Source organism: Chiloscyllium punctatum, chromosome 1, assembly GCF_047496795.1.
Source record: "Chiloscyllium punctatum isolate Juve2018m chromosome 1, sChiPun1.3, whole genome shotgun sequence".
NCBI lineage: Eukaryota > Metazoa > Chordata > Chondrichthyes > Orectolobiformes > Hemiscylliidae > Chiloscyllium > Chiloscyllium punctatum.
This window is the reverse complement of record NC_092739.1, coordinates 15059499-15080905: the sequence shown is the minus strand read 5'-3', so window position 1 is coordinate 15080905 and position 21407 is coordinate 15059499. Positions and strand designations below refer to the sequence as shown.

Here is a 21407-nt window from a genome sequence, read left to right as displayed (position 1 = left end):
AATTGAACCCGGGTCTCTGGCGGTGTGAGGCAGCAGTGCTAACCACTGTGCCACCGTGCCGCCCAATTTGCTTTGATCCCTTTACCTCCAAGTGCTGTATCCAATTACTTCTTGAAATTGTAAAATGTTTTGGCTTCGATTTCTTTCTGTGATAGCGAGTTCCAAAGGCTTACCACTCTTTGGGTAAAGAAATCACTCCTTACTTCAGCCCAAATTGGTTCAGTCCAAATCCTTAGGTGATAAGCCGTGGTTCTGGACTCTCCTGTCATTGGGACCATCCTTCTTGCATTTAGTCCTGTGAGAATTCTACAGATTTCTATGACATAGCCCCTCATTCTTCTGAACGCCAGCAAGTATACTCCAAACTGGTTCAAACCCTCCTCGTATGCCAACCCAGGAATCAGTCTGGTAAATATTTGCTGTACCCACTCTATAGCAGGAACATAGAGAAATTGCACACAATATTTAAGGTGGGGTCTCACCAAAGCCTGTATATTTGCAACAAAATATCCCTGTTCCTAAACTTGAATTGTCTTGCTATAAAGGCTTCTTCATCATCTGCTGTGAGGAAGTTAGAAAGCCACAGAGGGATCAGTTCCCATGTTTTACATCTCTTCAAGGCACACTGGGGACTCAAGGGCTAAACATTCCTCTGCCAAGGAGACTCACTGCAGCATCAATTGGAAGCCTGTCCTCTTACAATATAGACAGAACATCTCAGTAGGGGGGAGGCTGACTGTATCTCAGGAGCGGACCCTAGTGGAGCCACACATGTGGATTCCCCTGGAGCCTCAGACAGAGGTATTTGTCCTTCCCAGACAAGCCACAACCCTGTTAAACTGCCTCCTGCTCCCAATGTCTTACTTCCCCTCCATATTAGCATAGGTATGTGAATCCCTCATTGAGAACAGGCGAAACCCTTCTGTTTTAATCTCTTCCATTCAATGCATGATCATGAAGAATATGATAATCAGTCCCCGTAATCCATTCACGCGTTATCACAGGACATCGACATTCATCAGGTTTTGTAAATTCATAATTACCTGTCTTAAACTATATGATGACAATTGACCATGTGACTGATAAGCCTTTTGTTTGATCATTATAAAAAATAGTGTCTTTGTGTGTAGGGCAGAGAGTGAAGTAGGCGTTTGGTATGCTTTCCTTTATTGGTCACAGTATTGAGTACAGGAGTTGGGCTATAAAACCTTAGTGTCAGGAGGATTAGCCAGGGGTAAATGTAGGGGAATGGGTCTGGGTGGGTTGCTCTTTAGAGGGTCGGTGTGGACTTGTTGGGCCGAAGGGCCTGTTTCCACACTGTAGGGAATCTAACAAAAAATTCTTATCATGAGACCCGTGATCTGTTGAAATGGTGTAATCATCAGTTGTAACAACGTCCACAAAGAAACGCTTATCCATATCCAGTGGTTTGACAGGGATTCTCAATTAAATGTGGGCAATTAAGTTGAGTCATACATTGCCCTTGTGCCAATTTGAATGTTTGTTGCCATGGTTCTGTCAGATTTATGCCCTCTCATCACTTGGTCTGTAAGCATTTCCCTCACCCCATCCTCCTCAGAGAGGGAAGGGCACTCTATATTGGTGCTCATGACCAGTGTGACTCCTGTCTGTTGCAGGAAACTGTGCAGGCTGCAGCAAACTGCCATGCAAGAGATCATTGAGAGGCCATATTGGAGAGCTATCTCTGTGTAATCTAATTATGCGTATTTCGTGTTCTGCTCCATGGTCATCCTACTGCAGTAATTGTATGCTTCCTCTACCTTAGTATTAGGATTTTGTGCTGATGGGAGCAGTCATGCCCCAGTGGGTGCACCTTGTCACCCAGAATCCATCTGCAAAGGTGTTTCAGTTGGCATGAAGAGTTGAGACACCTGTGACTGTCTCAGGATGAATGACTCATGATAGTTTCCTTGAACTTTGCATATCTCAGGGAGATCCTTTTGCAGGAGTCACAAACAATTTGAGTGTAGTGGGAGTTTCCTGTTCATGAATATCCTAACTGCCTGAGTCAGGTATGTGCGCAGCCTTTGGAACCCTGGTCCTATGGGGAATTCTGGCGTTGTGCTTTTTCTGCCTGATTTACCTTATTGGTATAAAACTAGATGTATTCCCCAGCGTGCTGGGGCAAACTACTTGCCACCTGCTTGATGTATTTTTGGACTACTGACTAAGATATCCCACATGACTCCTGTAGCTGTAAGGTTGAACACCAGAGTTCCCTTCTCAACCACAGGTAATGGATGGCTCCCATATCCCAGTGGAATCAATTCCCTTCCTGACATTCTACATGAAGGACTTTTGCCTGAATCGTTAATTTTCCTGCTCCTCGGATGCTGCCTGACCTGCTGTGCTTTTCCAGCACCACTCTAAAATCCAGCATCTGCAGTCCTCACTTTCGCCTCTTCTGCATGAGTCAGAGGCCACCCATCACAACAGACAAAGATTTTGGAGAAACTTGCGTTCTGACATCTCCACGAAGCTGAGTTTCTGTCTGTATGCCCCTTGATCCAGGGCCTGCCTTCTTTAAGAATTCACCTGCCTTATTGCCCATACCTAACCTGCACATCTAAGTCCTATCACTGGCTCTTCTTTGCTAGCTGTTTCCTGTCCCCACTTGCCTGATGTAGTCTCTCTCTGTCTTCCTCTTCCACTCATACCATCCTCATTGGAGCAGGCAAAATTTGATTGCAGATCATCCATTCCTTGTCGGAATTTTCATGGGGCAAAGACACTAACCCCAAATTGCAGGGGGCATGGGCATGGTACCCTTCTACCACGAACACACCTCTTCTGTTTTTACTTGCTGTACATTAATATTTTGTGATACATATACAAGGCCACCCATCTTCATCTGGACAGTCGTGTTAGACAGTCTTTCTACTTTTAAATAATCCATATTAACTTCATCTGAAAATTACTGACAACTCACATTGCCTATATCTCTTTGCAGACTCTTTGATTTTCTATGTACCTTTGTTTCATCAGCAAATTTGGCTAAGTTCCTTCATCCAAATCATTAATATAGATGATAAGTATTTAAGATCCCAATCCTAGTTCCTATGGCACATCAATAGTTACAGTTTGTCAACCTGGAAATGATCCCTTTACCTTGACTCGCTATTGCCTGTTAGTCAGCCTGTCCTCCATTCATGTTAATTCAGAAGGATCACACTCTATGTCCTCCTATTTTGTACAGTGACTTTTTAATATGGTTTCTTATTGAATGCATGCAGAAAATCAAAATACACTACAATTATCCATCCTGTCTCTGATATCATCAAATAACATTAAGAAATTTGTCAAACACAATTTCCACAAAACCATTTTTTAAAAGTAATGAAGAGGATTGATGAGGGCAGAGTGGTGGATGTGACCTACATGGACTTCAATAAGGCATTCAACAAGGTTCCTCATGGTCGACTGGTTAGCAAGGTTAAATAAAATGGAATACAGGGAGAACTAGCCATTTGAGTACAAAACTGGCCAGAAAGTAGAAGGTGGTGGTGGAGGGTTGCTTTTCCGACTGGAGGCCTGTGACCAGCAGTGTGCCACAAGGATTGGTGCTGGGTCCACTCTTTGAAAGTGGAGTCACAGGTAGATAGGATAGTGAAGGCGGCGTTTGGTATGCTTTCCTTTATTGGTCAGAGTATTGAGTACAGGAGCTGGGAGGTCATTTTGCGGCTGTGCAGGACATTGATTTGGCCACTTTTAGAATAATGTGTACAATTCTGATCTCCCTCCTATGGGAAGGGTGTTGTGAAACTTGAAAAGGTTCAGAAAAGATCTACAAGGATATTACCAGGTTTGGAAGGTTTGAGCTATAGGGAGATGCTGAATAGGCTGGGGCTATTTTCCCTGGAGCTTCGGAGGCTGAAGGGTGACCTTATAGAGGTTTATAAAATCATGAGGGGCATGGATAGGGTAAATAGACAAGGTATTTACCCTGGGTTGGTGGAGTCTAGAACTAAAAGCCACAGGTTTAGGTTGAGAGGAGAAAGATTTAAAAGGGACCTAGGGGACAACTTTTCACACAGAAGGTGGTGCATGTATGGAATGAGCTGCCAGAGGAAGTGGTGGAGGCTAGTGCAATTGCAACATTTAAAAGGCATCTGGATGGGTATATGAATAGACAGGGTTTAGAGGGATATTGGCCATGTGCTGGTAAATGGGAATGTATTAATTTAGGATATCTGGTTGGCATGGACAAGTTGGATCGAAGGGTCGTTTCCATGCTGTACATCGCTATGACTTTATGTTGACTATGCCTGATTGTATTATGATTTCCTCAATTTCCTGTTCCTGCTCCTTTTATAATAGATTCCAAACTTTATTCCAATAACATATTTTGGACTAACTGCCTTAAAGTTGCTTACGTTTTTGTATCTCTCTTTTTCATACACATGGTTGTCAGACTTTGGTTTTTAAATCCACTGTAAACTTCCCCGAATCTAGGGATTTTGAGAAGAATACAATTAAAGCATTTATTATCTCTGCAGTCATTTCCTCTCAAGATCGGAGGATGAAAAAAATCAGGTCCAAGGGACTTATCAGCCTTTAGTCCCATGAATTTTCCCAATACAATTTCTCTTGTGTTTGTGACTGTTTGACGTTCCTCTATTTTACCTCTTGATTTTCTTTCCTATTCTTGGGCATTTTTGTGTGTCATCTACTATGAAGATGGATGCATAGGGTTTATTTACAAATGCTGCTTTTCCTTCATCACATGGGCGGTACGGTGGCTCAGTGGTTAACACTGCTGCCTCACAGCACCAGTGACCCAGGTTTGAATCCTGCCTCAGATGACTGTCTGTGTGGAGTTTGCACGTTCTCCCCTTGTCTGTGTGGGGTTGCTCCGGTATCCTCCCACGATTCAAAGATGTGCAGGTCAGGTGAATTGGCCACACTGAATTGCCCATAGGTGCATTACTCAGGGGTATACATAGGGGAGGGAATGGATGGTCAGTGTGGACTTGTTGGGCCAAAGGGCCTGTTTCCACACTGTAGGGAGTCTAATGTATTACTAATAGTTAAGTTTCACCTTTTAAGAATGAATGCTTGCTTTCGATATTCATTCCTCATTTATCTACTGTAGAAGTTTTTAACTACCTATTTTTGTGTTTCATCCTAGTCTTCTCTCACATTTCAAATTCTCCCTTTATTATTCCCTTAGACATCCTTTGTTGGTTTTTACATGTTCCCAGTCCTCACTATTAATCTTTAAAGCATTGTACATTTTATAAATTGATGCCAACATTTTAAAAAAATTGACTGTTTGACGTAGGTATGGATGGCTGGTTATCATTTATTACTCAACTCTAGTTGCTCTTGGGAAGGTGGTGATGAACTGTCCTTCTTGAACATCTGCAGTCCATGTGCTGGAGGTTGACCCACAATTCCCCGAGAGAGGGAATTTCAGGATTTTTACCAGTGACAGTGAAGAAACAGCGATAAATTTCCTCGTCAAGATGGTGAGATTTGAAGGGGAACTTGCAGGCAGTGGTGCTCCCATGATTCTGTTCCCTTGTCCTTCTACATGAAAGTGGTCGTGGCTTTGGAAAGTACTGTCTCAGGATCTCTAGTGAATTTCTGCAGGGCACCTTGTAGATAGTATAAATTGCTGCAACTGAGCATTGGTGGTGAAGGAAGTGGATGCTTGTGGATGTGCTGCCAATCAAGTGGGCTGCTTTGTCCTGAAGCTTCTTGAGTATTGTTGGACCTGCACCCATCCAGTTTGGAGTATTTATACTCCTGAATTCTGCCTTGTGGTGAATAGGCTTTAGGGAGTCAGGAAGTGAATCAGTCACTGCAGTGTCCCTAGTCTCTGATAGTTGCTCTTGTAGCCACTGTGTTTCCATGGAGAGTCCAGTTAAGTTTCCGGTCAATGTTAACCCTTAGGATGTTAATAGTGGGGTAATACCATTAAATGTCAAGGGGCAATGGTTAGATTGTTTCTCATTGGCAATGGTCATTACCTGGTATTTGTTGTGGCGTGAATGTTAACTGCCACTTGTCAACTCAAACCTGGATATCATCCAGATCTTGTTTTGTTGCATTTAAACATGGACTGCTTCAGTATCTGAGGAGTCGTAAATGATGCTGAATATAGTGCAATCAATCTGCGAGCATCCTCATTCTGACCTTAATAATGGAGGGAAGGTCACTGATGAAGCAGCTAAAAATGGCTGGGCCTAGGATGCTACACTGAGGGATTCCTGCAGCAATGTCCTAGAGCTGAGATGACCGATCTCCAACAACCATGACCATCTTCCTGTGTGTCAGGTATGACTCCAACCAGTGGAAAGATTGCCCCCTGATTCCCATTGATTCCAGTTTTTCTGGGGCCCCTTGATACTGCACTCAGTTAAATGTGGGAGAAAGTGAAGACTGCAGATGCTGGAGCTCAGAGTCGAGAGTGTGGTGCTGGAAAAGTGCAGCAGGTCAGGCAGCATCCGAGGAGCAGGAGAATCGACATTTCGGGCATAAACCCTTCATCAGGAATGAGGCTTCTGGGTCGGAGCTGAGAGATAAGTGGGACGGGGGGTGGGGTTGGGGGGAAGTTAGCTGAGAAAGCAATAGGTGGATGAAGGTGAGGGAGAAGGTGATAGGTCAGAGGGGGGAGTGATGCATGGGTCTGTTGGGCGGTGCTGAGTTGGAGGCTTGGGACTGGGATAATGTTGGGGGAGGGGAAATGAGGAAGCTGTTGAAATCCACATTTATCCTGGATGGTTGCAGGGTCCCAAGGCAGAATAATGAGGCGTTCCTCCTCCAGGCATCAGGTGATAACGGTTTGGCAGTTTGGCTGTCAATCTTACCTCCCTTTTGGAATTCGGTGCTTTTGCCCATGTTTGAACCAAGGATTTATTGAAGTCAAGAGCTGAATGGTCCAGGCAAAAGCCAAATTTGGCATCTCTGAGCACGTTATTGTTGAGCAGGCGCTGCTTAATAGCACTGTTGATGAAACCTTCCATCAACTTTACTGATGATTGAGAGTAAGATGTGGGCGGCACAGTGGCACAGTGGTTAGCACTGCTGCCTCACAGTGCCAGAGATCTGGGTTCAATTCCCGCCTCAGGCGACTAACTGTGTGGAGTTTGCACGTTCTCCCCGTGTCTGCGTGGGTTTCCTCCGGGTGCTCCGGTTTCCTCCCACAGTCCAAAGATGTGCAGGTCAGGTGAATTGGCCATGCTAAATTACCCATAGTGTTAGGTAGGGGTAGATGTAGGGGTGTGGGTGGGTTGCGCTTCGGCGGGGCGGTGTGGACTTGTTGGGCCAAAGGGCCTGTTTCCACACTGTAAGTAATCTAATCTAATCTAAGCTGATGTGGCAATGACTGGATGGGTTGGATTTGTCAGTAGCTGAAAATGTGTTGCTGGAAAAGCGCAGCAAGTCAGGCAGCATCCAAGGAGCAGGAGGATTGACGTTTCGGGCATCAGCCTGAAAATTGAAGGGCTGATGCCCGAAACGTCGATTCTCCTGTTCCTTGGATGCTGCCTGACCTGCTGCGCTTTTCCAGCAACACATTTTCAGCTCTGATCTCCAGCATCTGCAGTCCTCACTTTCTCCTCTTGGATTTGTCAGTAGACAAACGGGAGGCTGGAAGACCACAGCATGCCAGACAGCATCAGGAGGTGGGGAAGTCAATGTTTTGGGTATAACCTTTCTTCAGGACTAAATATGGAGGTAGGGGGGGAGCCACAGACAAAAAGACAGGGGTCGGGTGGGGAGATTACGGAATGGTGAGGTCGTGATAGGTGAACACAGGTTGTGGGCACGACCTGATTGGTCAAGGACAGGGATGAATCTGATTGGTAGCTGGAAGGAAGGGTTGGTAGATGGAGTGTAAAGGAGGAGGGGGGGGGGGGGCCTGGAAAGGGAGCCGGGGGATGGGTTTGAAACTTGAGAATGCAATGTTATATCCTATGGGCCCAGGCAGAAGATAAGGTGTTGTTCCTCCAATTTGCGGTCTGATTCACAGCAGCAATGGAGGAGGCTGAGGATGGACATGTCAGAGGGGGAGTGGAAGGGGAAGTTGAAATGGGCTGTGACCGGGAGGTCACGCTGGCCATTTTTGGACTGGTGAAGATTCTCAGCGAAATGGTCACCTAGTCTACGTTGGGTCTCACTGATGTAGAGAAGGTCACATTGGGAGCACTGGATGCACTAGGTTGGCAGAGAGGCAGGTCTTACCTGGAAGGACTGTTTGGGGCCTTGGATGGAGGCGAGGGAGGTGGTGTACGGGTGTTGCATCTTTTCCGCTTCCGGGGGAAGGTACTGTGGGCGTTGGAGAGGTTGGTGGGGAGTATGGTGTAAACCAGGGAGTGGTGAAGGTCATGCTTTTTGTCTACAGGACATACCTGAACAACCCTCCACATTGTTGGACAGCTGCCAATATTGTAACTGTACTGGAACAGCTTGGCTAGGGCAGCAGCACGTTCTGGGGCACAAATCTTCAATACTATTGCTGGAATGTTGTCAGGGCCCATAGTCTTTGCAGGATCCAGTGCCTCCAACTGTTTTTAGATGTCATGTGGAGTGAATTGAATTGGTTGAAGACTGGGATCTGTGACGCTGGAGACGATTGGAAGAGGCCGAGATGGATCATCCATTTGGTACTTCTGGCTGAAGACCACTGTGCAGGCCTCAGCCTTATCTTTTGCACTGATGTGTTGGTCTCTTCCATCATTCAGGATGGGGATATTTGTGGAGCCTCCTCCTCTAGTGAGTTGTTTAATTGTTCACTACCATTCATGAGTGGATGTGGCAGGACTGCAGTCCCGAGATCTGATCCATTTGTTGTGGGATCGGTTAGCTCTGTGTATGGTTTGCTGCTAATGATGTTTGGCACACGAGTTTGCTATTTAGTATTTGATATTTGGTAGCTTCACCAGATTGACACCTCATTTTTTTGGTATGCCTGGTGCTGCTCCTGGCATGCCCTCCTGCTCTCTTCCTTAACTTCCTTAATTAGCCATGGCTGGGTACATCCTTCTCATAGAGTGTTAATTTCTTAATGTAACATATCTTTGTGAAGAATTATGAAATATTTTCTTCAAGGTCTGCCACTACTTTGCCATTAATTGACCTATTAACCTATATTCCCATTTCACTTTTGCTAATTCTGTCTTGAGTTGATTTCTGAGCAAGGCTGGCATGGATGGAGGCATAGAGAATGAGAGGTTGGTTCCTGTTCTTTTTCTCAGAGGGTGATAGATGGGATCCAAATCGATGTGGTTGTTGATAGAGTTCCGGTTGGAATGGCATGCTTCTAGGAATTCTCATGCATGTCTCTGTTTGGATGGTCCTAGGTTGGATGTGTTGTCAAAGTGGTGTCCTTCCTCATCTGTATGTAGAGATACCAGTGAGAGTGGGTCATGTCGTTTTGATTTAAACTTTGCTGACTGTGCTAGAGTCCTCAGCCAGGCTTTCTGCCCAGCCTTGCCAGGGTTCGCACAGCCACATGGACTCTGCCTGACTCCCAATTCAGCCTAGCTTTCCCCCACTCCCCCCACCACCTCCCCCCCCACCCCCCCCCCCACCACCACCTTCCACCCCCCCCTCACCCCAGGCTGAAAGTCCAAAGTCTGGGAAGCCATTTTAAATGTTTGGGCTTATGGAGCTGGATTTCTCCTGTCTTTGTGCTTGTGTTGTGTAATGGTTATCTTATACACATTTATCTCTAAACAAAATAACAACAACCCTAACCGTGATTGCTGAAAATCAGAAACAAAATCAGAAATTGCTGGAACAGGTCTGGCAGCATCTGTGGAGTGGTAGCAGAGTTAACCTGAAATGTTAACTCTGCTTTCTCTCCACAGATGCTGTCACATTCACTTCTATTTGTACTATCAATTCATCCACCTTGTTATGAATGCGAGATGAATTAGATAAAGAGCCTTTCAGCCTGCTTTTTAGTCACTAATTTCTCTTTTGTCCCTTCCAGTCTCATTCTATGGTTATTGTTATTGATACTTTCTTTTCAATTCTCCAAATCTCCTGTCATATGAATCACCCCCCTCCCCCTCAATTATTTAATCAAATGTCATTTCTACATCCCCATTTATATGATCTTCCAGAACACTGGTACCAGATGATTCAGGAAAATCCCATCTCAGAGCTACAGCCCCCAACTTCCCCAGCATTGAGGCCAGTGTTTCACGAATCAAACCATTTCTCTCTTTCTGTTCTTTCAGCCATTCAGTCAACATTTTAATTTTATTCACCCTGTACTAACTTGTTCATGGCTATGGTAACAATCCAGAGATTATTACCATATTTCACAGTAACCTTCTCATCTTCCCTTTATAGAACCTCTTTCTTAGTCCTAACTTTCCCATTGGTATTCACATGGACCATGGCAACTGGATTAAAAGTAACACCAAGGTCATTTCCACCCCGGGGATGATGTCCTTAACCCTGGAAATCGACAGGAAACACAACCTTCATGATAGCGAGTTTTGAGAAGATTTGTCGCTCAGGTTGAGGTTCTGGAAGGTTGAGCTGGAAGGTTTGCTTTCAGATGTTTCATCACCATGCTATGTAACATTATCAGTGAGCCTCTGGTGAAACCCTGGTGTTATGTCCCACTTTCTATTTATATGTTTTGGTTTCCTTGGGTTGGTGATGTAATCTCTTGTATCGGTCTTGTCGTTTCCTGTTCTTTTTCTCAGAGGGTGATAGATGGGATCCAAATCGATGTGGTTGGTGATAGAGTTCTGGTTGGAATGGCATGCTTCTTGGAATTTTCATGCATGTCTCTGTTTGGATGGTCCTAGGATAGATGTGTTGACCCAGTCAAAATGGTGTCCTTCCTCATCTGTATGTAAGGATACTAGTGATAGTGGGTCATGTCGTTTTGTGGCTAATTGATGTTCATGTATCCTCGAGTCTAGCTTTCTGCCTGTTTGACCAATATAGTGTGTATTACAGTTCTTGCAAGATATTTTGTAAATGACGTTGGTTTTGCTTGTTGTTTGCATAGGGTCTTTTAAGTTCATGAGCTGCTGTTTTAGTGTGTTGGTGGGTTTGTGGCCTACCATGATGCCAAGAGGTCTGAGTAGTCTGGCAGTCATTTTCGAGATGTCTTTGATGTAGGGGAGAGTGGCTAGGGTTTCTGGATGCGTTTTATCTGCTTGTTGGGGTTTGATGCTGAGAAATCTGTGGACTGTGTTCATTGGGTACCCGTTCTTTTTGAATATACTGTATAGGTGATTTTTCTCAGCTCTTCATAGTTCCTCTGTGCTGCAGTGCTGAAATAATGTTCTAATGCAGCTTCGTTTGTGGGTGTTGAGATGATTGCTTCTGTAGTTCAGTATTTGGTCTGTGCACATTGTTTTCCTGTAGACACTGGTTTGAAGTTCCCCATTGGCTGTTTGCTCTAGTGTGACATCTGAGATTGGCAGTTTGTTGTTGTTTTCCTCCTCTTTAGTGAATTTTATACCAGGAAGGGTATTATTGATGGTCTTGAAAGTTTCCTCTAATTTGTTTCATTTAGTGATGACAAAGGTGTCATCCACGTAGCAGACCCAAAGTTTGGGTTGGATGGTTGGCAGAGCTGTTTGTTCAAGTCTCTGCATTACTGCCTCTGCTAAGAACCCTGATATCGGAGATCCCATGGGTGTTCCACTGGTTTGTCTGTAGGTTTTGTTGTTGAAGGTGAAGTGGGTGGTAACGCATAGGTCTACTAGCTTGACGACATTGTCCTTGCTGATGAAGTTGGTGGTGTTTGGTGTATGTGTCTTTGGGTCTTCCAATAATGTAGTCAGTGTTTTCTTGTCCAAGTTGACATTGATGAAGTGAATAGGGCTGTTACATCAAAAGAGACCATTATTTCATTCTCTTCTATCTTGGTGTCTTTGATGGTCTTCAGGAATTCTTGGGTGGAGTGGATGGAGTGGTGTGAGTCTTCTACTAAGTGGCATCGTCTTTGGTGTAGCTGCTTGGCTAATCTGTACATTGGTGTTCCAGATAGTGACACTAGATTCCCAGTTTGTGAATTTTGGGTAATCTGTCGAAGTGTGGTGTGTTGGATCTGTCTTGGTTCATTTTTTGGAAGTCTATCTCCAGATTTCTGAAGTTTTTTTTGAGTAAGGCAGTAATGCAGAGGCAGTAATTCCTGTCAAAGGCCTGGTCCTGGTCCAGGCTGATGGACCAGGTGTCCTGTATGTAGGTGATCATATCCCTGATGAGCTTGAGGCTCTTAGACAACTTCCTACCCGCGACAATACAGGTTTGGTCAGGGTGAATCTGTGATCCCAAAGCAGACCTGACCTGGTTGGCAAAGATCTTAGACAGGACTCTGTAATCCATATTTTGGTTGCCAATTTTTAATTTCCTCCCTCTCTCCTTCCATTAGTAGATGAGGGTGATGATAGCTTTCCTGATGGATTTGCAAGTTTTACCTGCCAGAAGCCTAATTTTGTACACCTCTAGCAGGTCCTGGCCAATCAAGTCCCACAGAGCTGAATGCAATTCGCCGCTAATGTTTCGCTCCCAGGGGCTTTACCCTTTCCAAAGGACTTGAGGGCCTTGGGCGGGTCATCTAGAGATAATGAATGGCCCAGCCACACTTGTTGCTCTTGTTTAAGACCTCTGTGATAGATGACACGGATGACTGGGACGCTGCGCTATCTGTAGGCTTTGTCATACAGTCTCGCATCAAAGGATTTGCTGATCCTCAGGATGTCAGACTGAGTTGATGTTACTGAGCTGTCTTCTTCCTTCAGGCTGGTGATCACAGCGCTCTCTCTGTGTAGAAGGAATGCGAACCCATCTCATCTTGCTCTACAGCGCACATCCTGGCCTAGGAAGTTATCTTGGAGGCCTCCGAGACAGAGGACAAGGCTTCCTGGTTTTTTACCTCCTAGAGGTCCTCCTTGACATCAACCCCCATCATCTGCAGCAGGAGTGGGTTCTTCATGCTTTCCTGGAGTTAGGACATGTCTGCCCATCTCTCTCTTGCTTTCTGAACACCTTTGAGGATAAACAAACTCTTGATGTTCCCCTTGACTGTTTCCTCCCAGTCGGCTGGAGATTCAAAGAGGGTTCCAACCCGTGTAGTCCTTTTTGACTTCTCAATGTGTTCTGGGTCAACAATTTCAATTACCTGCAGGCTGCTTGTCCTGTAAGTGACAATTGGGCAGCAGGTAGAAGTGATTAGAGAAGAATCAGCGTCACATCAGTGGGTCCAACCGAGAATGCACGGGACACAAAGAGGAAATCTATCCTGAGCAGGTAGACCTGACTGGTCACGACGAAGTGTACCTGTGCTGCGCTCCAACTGCAGGGGTGCTGAAGACGTCATGTGACTTTGCGTCCTTAACAATTTCCATCAGGAATCCAGACACGGCATCCAGTTTGCTATCAGCCTCTCCGAATTATCCATCTGCAGTGAGGATACAGTGGAAGTCTGTGGCCACAATGACAGGCCTGGACTTCACCAACAGCAGTGAGAGCTGCTGAAGGACTGCCAACTGCTCATTCTTTAGCACCATGCTGTACACGTCAATTAGTCTCAGGAGAGCATTTCTGTACACAATGTCTACTGCAAGGAGGCTCCCACTCATCACCTTCTTAACCTTGGAGATGGTAAAGTTGCCTCCTTGCAGCAGAATAACCTGGCTGGAGGGACAGCAATCGTTACCCACTGATCAAATTGAAGGCTCATGGGCCTAGATGCTCCACCATTTCCTGTAGCTGTGAGGTGTGGGATTCCACATTCTGATTGAAACAGGTTTGTCGGCCAGGGAATTCAACACAAACACACATCACGTAGTGGTTCTAATGCTATGCATGTTAATGCTGGCAGTTTTTAAGCCCATTTAGGATTATTTTATATTACCAAGAGTCCAATGTCCGTTTGCCCATGGCCACACCACTCGTTGAGCTCCTGCATCACCGTGGTGTGAGCCAACTATTGCACCTTCCCAGGGCTGAGGGAGCTGTCCTGTTCCAGCCTAGTGGTATTACTCTGATCCAGTGTCATTAGGGGTGAGCACAAAGCCAGGAAGGTCTGCTTCTGAATCAGACAGAGCTGCTGTTGTGCTCTGCTCCTTACACAGTGCATCGCTGGTCCTGGATGTGTGGAGCTGTGCTGCAGTGGGTACCTCATGGTTCCTGATGGCTAGAGGTTGGGTTACACTGGGCTCCTCCATTCTGGGTTAAAGGGGTGCCCCTCTACTTCTCCCCCCCGCAGTGCTGTATCTCTCTTTTTTTGTTGGTGGTCATCCCTTCGCACATCTTTGTCATCAGAGAATCTGCTGTTATGTCCCTTGTGCAGCTACCTCTTCCCGTTTTGCTGAGAGCCTGTGGGGGGGGGGGGGGGGCCCAATGTGACTTCCTCTTTCTGTTGTCCTCCACCTTATTCAACTCCCCCTGATGCCTTCATCACTTCCCCCTTCACTGCCTCTGGCTTCTCAGCTCAAGGTTGAGTCAGTTGTTGTGCCAGTGCACTGGTTTCCTTGCTGTCCTCACCAGCCTGCCCCTCCTTCTAGAGAAAGTGAGGACCGCAGATGCTGGAGATCAGAGTCGAGAGCGTGGTGTTGGAAAAGCACAGCAGGTCAGGCAGCATCTGAGGAGCAGGAGAATCGACGTTTTGGGCAAGAGCCCTTCATCAGGAATCCTGTTGAAGGGCTTATGCCCGAAACATCGATTCTCCTGCTCCTTGGATGCTGCCTGACCTGCTGTGTTTTTCCAGCACTACACTCCTGCCCCTCCTTCTAGGTGATCTTCATTTCAGTGTTGCCATTGGAGGGTGGCACCTCACTATTCTTTGGGGGTCCACAGTTTGCGTTGCCACTTCCAGCCATCTGAGCGTATGTGGCCCCCTATCTGGGGCAGACCTTGTAGAGATGGGCTGAAGGGCCTGTTTCCACACTGGTGAGTAATCTAATCTAATCTAATCTAATCTAATCTAGGTGGCCTGCTCCCTCACACAGTTTGCTGCTCTTGGTACTGTTAGCTGAAGGTGAAGCCCGTGAAATTAAAGACAAGGTTCAGAAATGGCCTGAGTGCCAAGAGACAGGGAGCAATGATATGGGAACAGGGTATTCTAATCAGCAGCATCTAACAAATGGTGTTCCAGCAACATTTGTACTTAGTCTTCAACTAATTACTACGTTAATTCAACAACTTCAAGTTTAGGATGATAAAACATTAGATAATATTGGAGCAATTCATCAAACCATAAACTTACAAAGAGATAACAAGAGATTGAAGCAAATGTGTGACATGTGTGTGTCAAATTGCAGGGTGTCCATCCACAAATATGTGTTAAACAGAATTTTGAGATGCCAATGAAGCCTATATGTGACCTAACTTGTCTTTAAGGTCTCTGTCAAATAAATACAAATGGCAACAAAATGAAAATACAGATGATTCAGTACATACATGAAAAATTCCTGTATTTTGAATTTGTTTAATCCTTACAATGGCTTGAACTTGTAAAGTGAAAGGCATTGGAAAATGTTAACAGTTAGCTCAGGAAAAATTCAGAAATACTTTTCTGCTTAGCATGTTGTCTTCAGATGAATCAGCCGTGTCATTGTGGCAATCAGAAATGTTTTCCCTGTTTTATTGCTGCACAGCGAGATCCCACAGCATCTCTGTGGACTTTCAAATTCAGCTTGGGTAAAGATAAGCAAGTGCGAGAGCATTCATCAAACTCTCCAAGATCATTAGGAATGCTAATCTTCCTTTTTGCCCATCGATATGTTTTATTCACTTTGCTGATCCAAAACCTAAAAAATGCTGCATGTTTTCCAGGTGGTTTTGTTTGCTTCATACTGTGCGGGTAGTATCTTGACATTTGCAAAGCAACATGGCTTCTTTGAGGTTCTTAATGAGGTTTCTGGTGCTATCTATGTTGGCACAGACCACTTCAGTGACGCTACTTCCATTTCTTATCTTTCAATATTCTGGTAAAAGATGGTAAAATAATTCACTTTCATCTACATTAAAGTGATTCTGGGTGTATACACTTTCAAGGAGGTCTTGGAATTCAATCCAGATAAAGGTGAAGTGATGGACTTGGGCAAGGTAAACAAGGCAAGGGGATACATGATGATTAGGACCTTGGAAAACACTGAGAATCAAAGTGACCTTAGTGTACATAGAATCCCTCCAAAGAGTAACCCACCCAGACCCATTCCCCTATATTTACCCCTGACTAATGCACCTAATCTAGGCATCCCTGAACACTATGGGCAATTTAGCATGGCCAATTCGCCTAACCTGCACATCTTTGGATTGTGGGAGGAAACCAGAGCACCCGGAGGAAACCCACACAGACACGGGGAGAAAGTACAAACTCCACACAGACAGTCACCTGAGGTTGGAATCGAACCTGGGTCCCTGGTGCTGTGAACCACCGTGCTGCCCTGTAATCTTTTAAAGTATCAGGACCAGTGGATAAAATAGTTAAGAAGGCATATGGGATATTTGCCTTCATTTGTTGAGGCATAGAGTTTAAGAGCAGGGAGGTTATGCTGAAGCTGTATAAGATATTGGTTAGGCCAAAGCTGTGTGTGCAGTTCTGGAGACCACATTATAGTAGATTTAGCAGGATGTTGCCTGGACTGGAGAACTTTAGTAATGAAGAGAGATTGGATAGATTGGGGTTGAATGCCTTACAACACAGGAGATTAAGAGGGGACATGATTGAGATGTATATAATTATGAGCAGCATAGCTGGGGAGACAGGAAAGCTTTTCCCCTTTATAGAGGGATCAATGACTGGGGAATAGATTGATAGTAAAGGGACAGAAGGTTCAGAGGAGATGCGATGAAAAGCTTTTTTTAATCGGGGTGGGAATGTGGATCTCTTTTCCTGTAAGGGTGATAGATGCAGAAACGCTCATAACATTTAAGAAGTATTTAGATATATATTTGCAATGCCATGGCATGTACAGCTATAGGCCAAGTGCTGGAAAATTGGGTTCGATTTGTTAGGTAGTTGTTTTTGACCAGCACTGATGTGATGGGCCGAAGGGCATTTTTCTGTGCTGTAGGCTATATCCCTGGGATGTGGGTGGGATCACTTGCCAGCCATCACGACAGATTTGACTGCCCAGTGACTTTGTGTTCTAGTGTGGCTAGGTAGATTGGTGTGATCATATAACAAGCATGCATGAGTTTGGCTATTCCAGCATTTAACAGCCTGGAATATCAGCTTTCATAGGCATCCTTCTGATGGATTTGCTATTTCTTCAGGTGGAATGGCTGATATATTCATCAGCATGATTGCTTGGCTCAGTGGTTAGCACTGCTGCCTCACAGCACCAGGAACCTGGGTTTGATTTCAGCCTCAGGTGACTGCCTACGTGCAGTTTGCTCATTCTCCCCGTGTCTGCGTGATTTTCCTCCGGGTGCTCCGCTTTCCTCCCACAATCCAAAGATGTGCAGGTCAGGTGCATTGGCCACGCTAAATTGCACATAGTGTTCAGTGATACGTAGGTTAGGTACATCAGTCAGGGGTAAATGTAGGGGAATGGGTCTGGGCGGCCTTCTGTTCAGAGGGTCAGTGTAGACTTGTTGGGCCGAAGGGCCTGTTTCCACACTGTAGGGATTCTATGAAACTGGAATTTCAAGTTATCTCATTTTGACTCATTGTAATTGAATGGGCAAAGCTGTGGTGAATGGATTTCAGTGCAGAAAATGTGACTTTGGACACACAAAAAACAGAATCAGGTACTTTTTAAGTACTTCTAGAATCTAGAACTCAAATCAATAGAGGTCCAAAAGGTCTCTGTATTAGTTTATAAATCATTAAAATGGGTACAGAAATATATCAACTGAGAGAGTGTACCAAAAAAGGAAGTTTTCTAAAATTCATCTGTGGGGCATGGGCTTCACTGGCTGGCCAACATTTATTGCTCATCCCTAGTTGCCCCTTGCGAAGGTGTTGGTAAGCTGCCTTCTTGAACCGCTGCAGTCCATCTGCTGTGTGTAGACCCACAATGCCATTAGCAAGGGAATTCCAGGATTTTGATCCAATGACAGTAAAGGAATGGCAATATACTTCCAAGTCAGGATGGTGAGTGGCTTGGAGGGCAACTTGAAGATGCTGGTGTTCTCATACATCGGCTGCCCTTGTCCTTCCAGATGGAATGGTCATGGGTTTAGAAGGTGCTGTGAGGATCTTTGGTGAATTTCTGCAGTGTCTCTTGTAGATACTTCTGCTACTGATTGTCAGTGGGGGAGGGAGTGGATGTTTGTGGATGTGGTGTCAATCAAGCGGGCTGTTTTGTCCTGGATGGTGTCAAGCTTCTTGAGTGTTGTTGGAGCTGCACCCATCAGACCAAGTGGGGAATATTCCATCACATTCCTGACCTGTACATTGTATGTAGTGGACAGGCTTTGGGGAGTCAGGAAATGAGTTACTCGCCGCATTATTCCGAGTGTCTGAACTGGTCTTAGTCACCACTGTGTTTGTGTGGTGAGTCCAATTGAGTTTCTGGTCAATGATAACCCCCAGGATGTTGATTGTGGAGGATTCGGTGATACTCACAGCGCCAGAGACCTGGGTTCAATTCCCAACTCAGGCGACTGACTGTGTGGAGTTTGCACGTTCTCCCCGTGTCTGCGTGGGTTTCCTCCGGATGCTCCGGTTTCCTCCCACAGTCCAAAGATGTGCAGGTCCGGTGAATTGGCCATGCTAAATTGCCCGTAGTGTTAGGTGAAGGGGTAAATGTAGGGGAATGGGTGGGTTGGGCTTCGGTGGGTCGGTATGGACTTGTTGGGCCGAAGGGCCTGTTTCCACACTGTATCTAATCTAATCTAATCTAATCTAATCTAATATAACACCACTGAATGTCAAGGGGTGATGGTTAGGTTGTCTTTTATTGGTGATGGTCATAGCTTGGAATTTGTGTGGCGTGGATGTGACTTGCCACTTGTCACAAGCGTGGATATTGTCCAGGTCTTATTGCATTTGAGCATGGACTGCTTCAGTACCTGAGGAGTCATGAATGGTGCTGAACATTGTGCAATCATTGGCGAACATCCCCACTTCTGACCTTCTGACCCTATTGATGAAGCAACTGAAGATGGTTGGGCATGGGACACTGCCCTGAGGAGCTTCTGGAGAGATGTCCTGGAGCTGGGATGACTGACATACAACAACAACAACAACAACCATTTTTCAGGTTTGACTCCAACCACCAGAGAGTGTGCGGCCTTGATGTCACCATACCTATGGAATTCATCTCTTTTGTCCATGTTTGAACCAAGGCTGAATGAGGTCTGTGATGTAACATTTGTTTGCATGGAAGCTGCTGCCTGCAGAGAATTGATTCAGGCTTTGATGAAAAGCTACTCGAATTCAATTTAGAGGAAGTGTGTGGGATTACACAGGAGTGGACTGCCTACTGACTCGATGAGACACCTTCTGTATCTGTTATTCCACATGTAGTTTAAGTTTCATATTGACAATGATTTACCAGTTAAAAAATAGAGATGATGGCCTTTTGGAAGGATAAAACCATAGCTTTTATTGAGTGCAGTGAAAAGTTTGTAATGTAGCCTCTCGGCACCATCTTAGGCACAGGGTTGTGGTGTTAGCACAGGATGATTAATCCAGAGATCCAGGTAATATATTGAGGATCAAAGTTTTAATCCCATCATGGCAGATAATGGAAACTGAATTCAATAGAACTCTGCAATTACAAGTCCATTGTTGACCACGAAACTTGCCGATTGATAGAGAAACCATCTGTTCAAGAATGTCCTTTAGGGAAGGAAACTGCTATCCTTACCTGGTCTTGCCTACACATGACTCTACATTCACAACAAAATGGTTGACTCTTAACTGCTCTCTGGGCAAATAGGGATAGGCAATCAATGCTATCACATCCTGTGAATGAATTAGCATTGCTGCGTGTGAAAGTAAAAGTTACAAAAAGTGAAATCACATGATTTTCTTCATTTAAGGATTGTTTGGTAAAGTTAAACCCTCTGCTTTATGGATCTCCTTGTGGATTGTGACTAAGTCTAGAGGACTGGAATACAACGAGGAAGCAGCCATGCTTCAAAGCCGAGGTTAGAGACATCCTTAGGAAGGAGATGTATTGGTTTAAGAGGGAATGCAACATAGGTTTGCCAGAATGATATCTGGCCTCCAAATGTTAAAGATTATGCACACAAGTGTAATATACCCTGAAATTTAGAAGTTATAGGTGATTTAACAGAAGATGCCAAGATATTAAGGGGAACAGATAGGGTAGTAAGAGAGAAACTATGTTTGCTAGTCAAGGAGTGGAGCACATTAAATTAGAGCCACAACTCTCAGGAGAGAAATTACGAAACACATTTTTCTGCGGTGAGTGGTAGTAGTTTGGAACTCTCTTCCACAAATAACAGCTGGTGCTAGTTCCACTTTTAATGTTAAAACTGTGACAGAAGACACAAACACTGTGCCTGTTCATCCTTCTTGTTATGCTGCAGGTCAAGGGCAATCATTGACTCGGGGAAGTAATGACGGGGAACAAGTAACCCATGTAGGACTGTTGAAGTCACAGCCAATGGTATCACACGTATCGTGTAAGCGATGGACCTACTGGTATTATTGCTAGACTATTGATCCAGAAGCTCAGGTAATGTTACAGGAACTTGGAATTGAATTGTACCATAGCAAATGGTGGAATTTTAATTCACTAAATATCTGCAATTAAGATTCTAATGATGATCGTGAAACCATTGTTGATTGTTGGGAAAAACCTAAGTGGCTCACTGATGTCTGTCAGGGAGAGAAATGTGCCATCCTTACCAGGTTGAGTCTACATATGACTCCAGACCCCCCACAGTAATGTTGTTGACACTGAATTGTCCTGTAAAATTGCCTAGCAAGCCACTCAGTTGCTATGAAGCCTCAAAATAAAACAAATGAACCTGAACTTGGCATCAACGGAGGCACCAGAAACACCAATGGCACAAGGACTGCAGCAATTCGGAAAACAGTTCATCACTACTTTCTCAAGGACAACTGGGAATGGGCAATAAGTGCTGGTCCAGCATGTGTAAATAGAACAAAAATAATAGAACAAAGATACAGAACTAGGCTGAAGATCAACCATGACCTCATTGAATTGTGGGCAAGCTCAAGGTGTTGAATGACCTATTCCTATTCCTGTGCCCCTCCATTCCATGTATCAGTGTTGGATAAGAAGCAGCTTGGTTCAAGAATTCAGAAGCCTCATTTATTCAACCTCAGGAAGGTGAAGAGATCTTTGATTCACAACGTGCATGCCTCAGCCAGTTCATTTGCAGCTGATGTTATAAATGTCAGATGACATTTTTAATCCCTCGTAAGTTGTTTTCTCTAAATCTTGCTTCTCTTGCAAAAACTAGCATTGCCACGAGAATTGAAAAGAGAGAGCCAGACCACAAACAATAGC

The 21407-nt window shown here is 44.8% G+C and overlaps 1 protein-coding gene across 6 annotated transcripts in view; it reads right to left on the bottom strand.

The window, feature by feature from the left end:
* Positions 1-21407, bottom strand: part of LOC140478000 (E3 ubiquitin-protein ligase MARCHF1-like) — a 554637-nt gene that overhangs the window by 185271 nt on the left and 347959 nt on the right. The gene's annotated exons all lie outside the window — the stretch shown is intronic.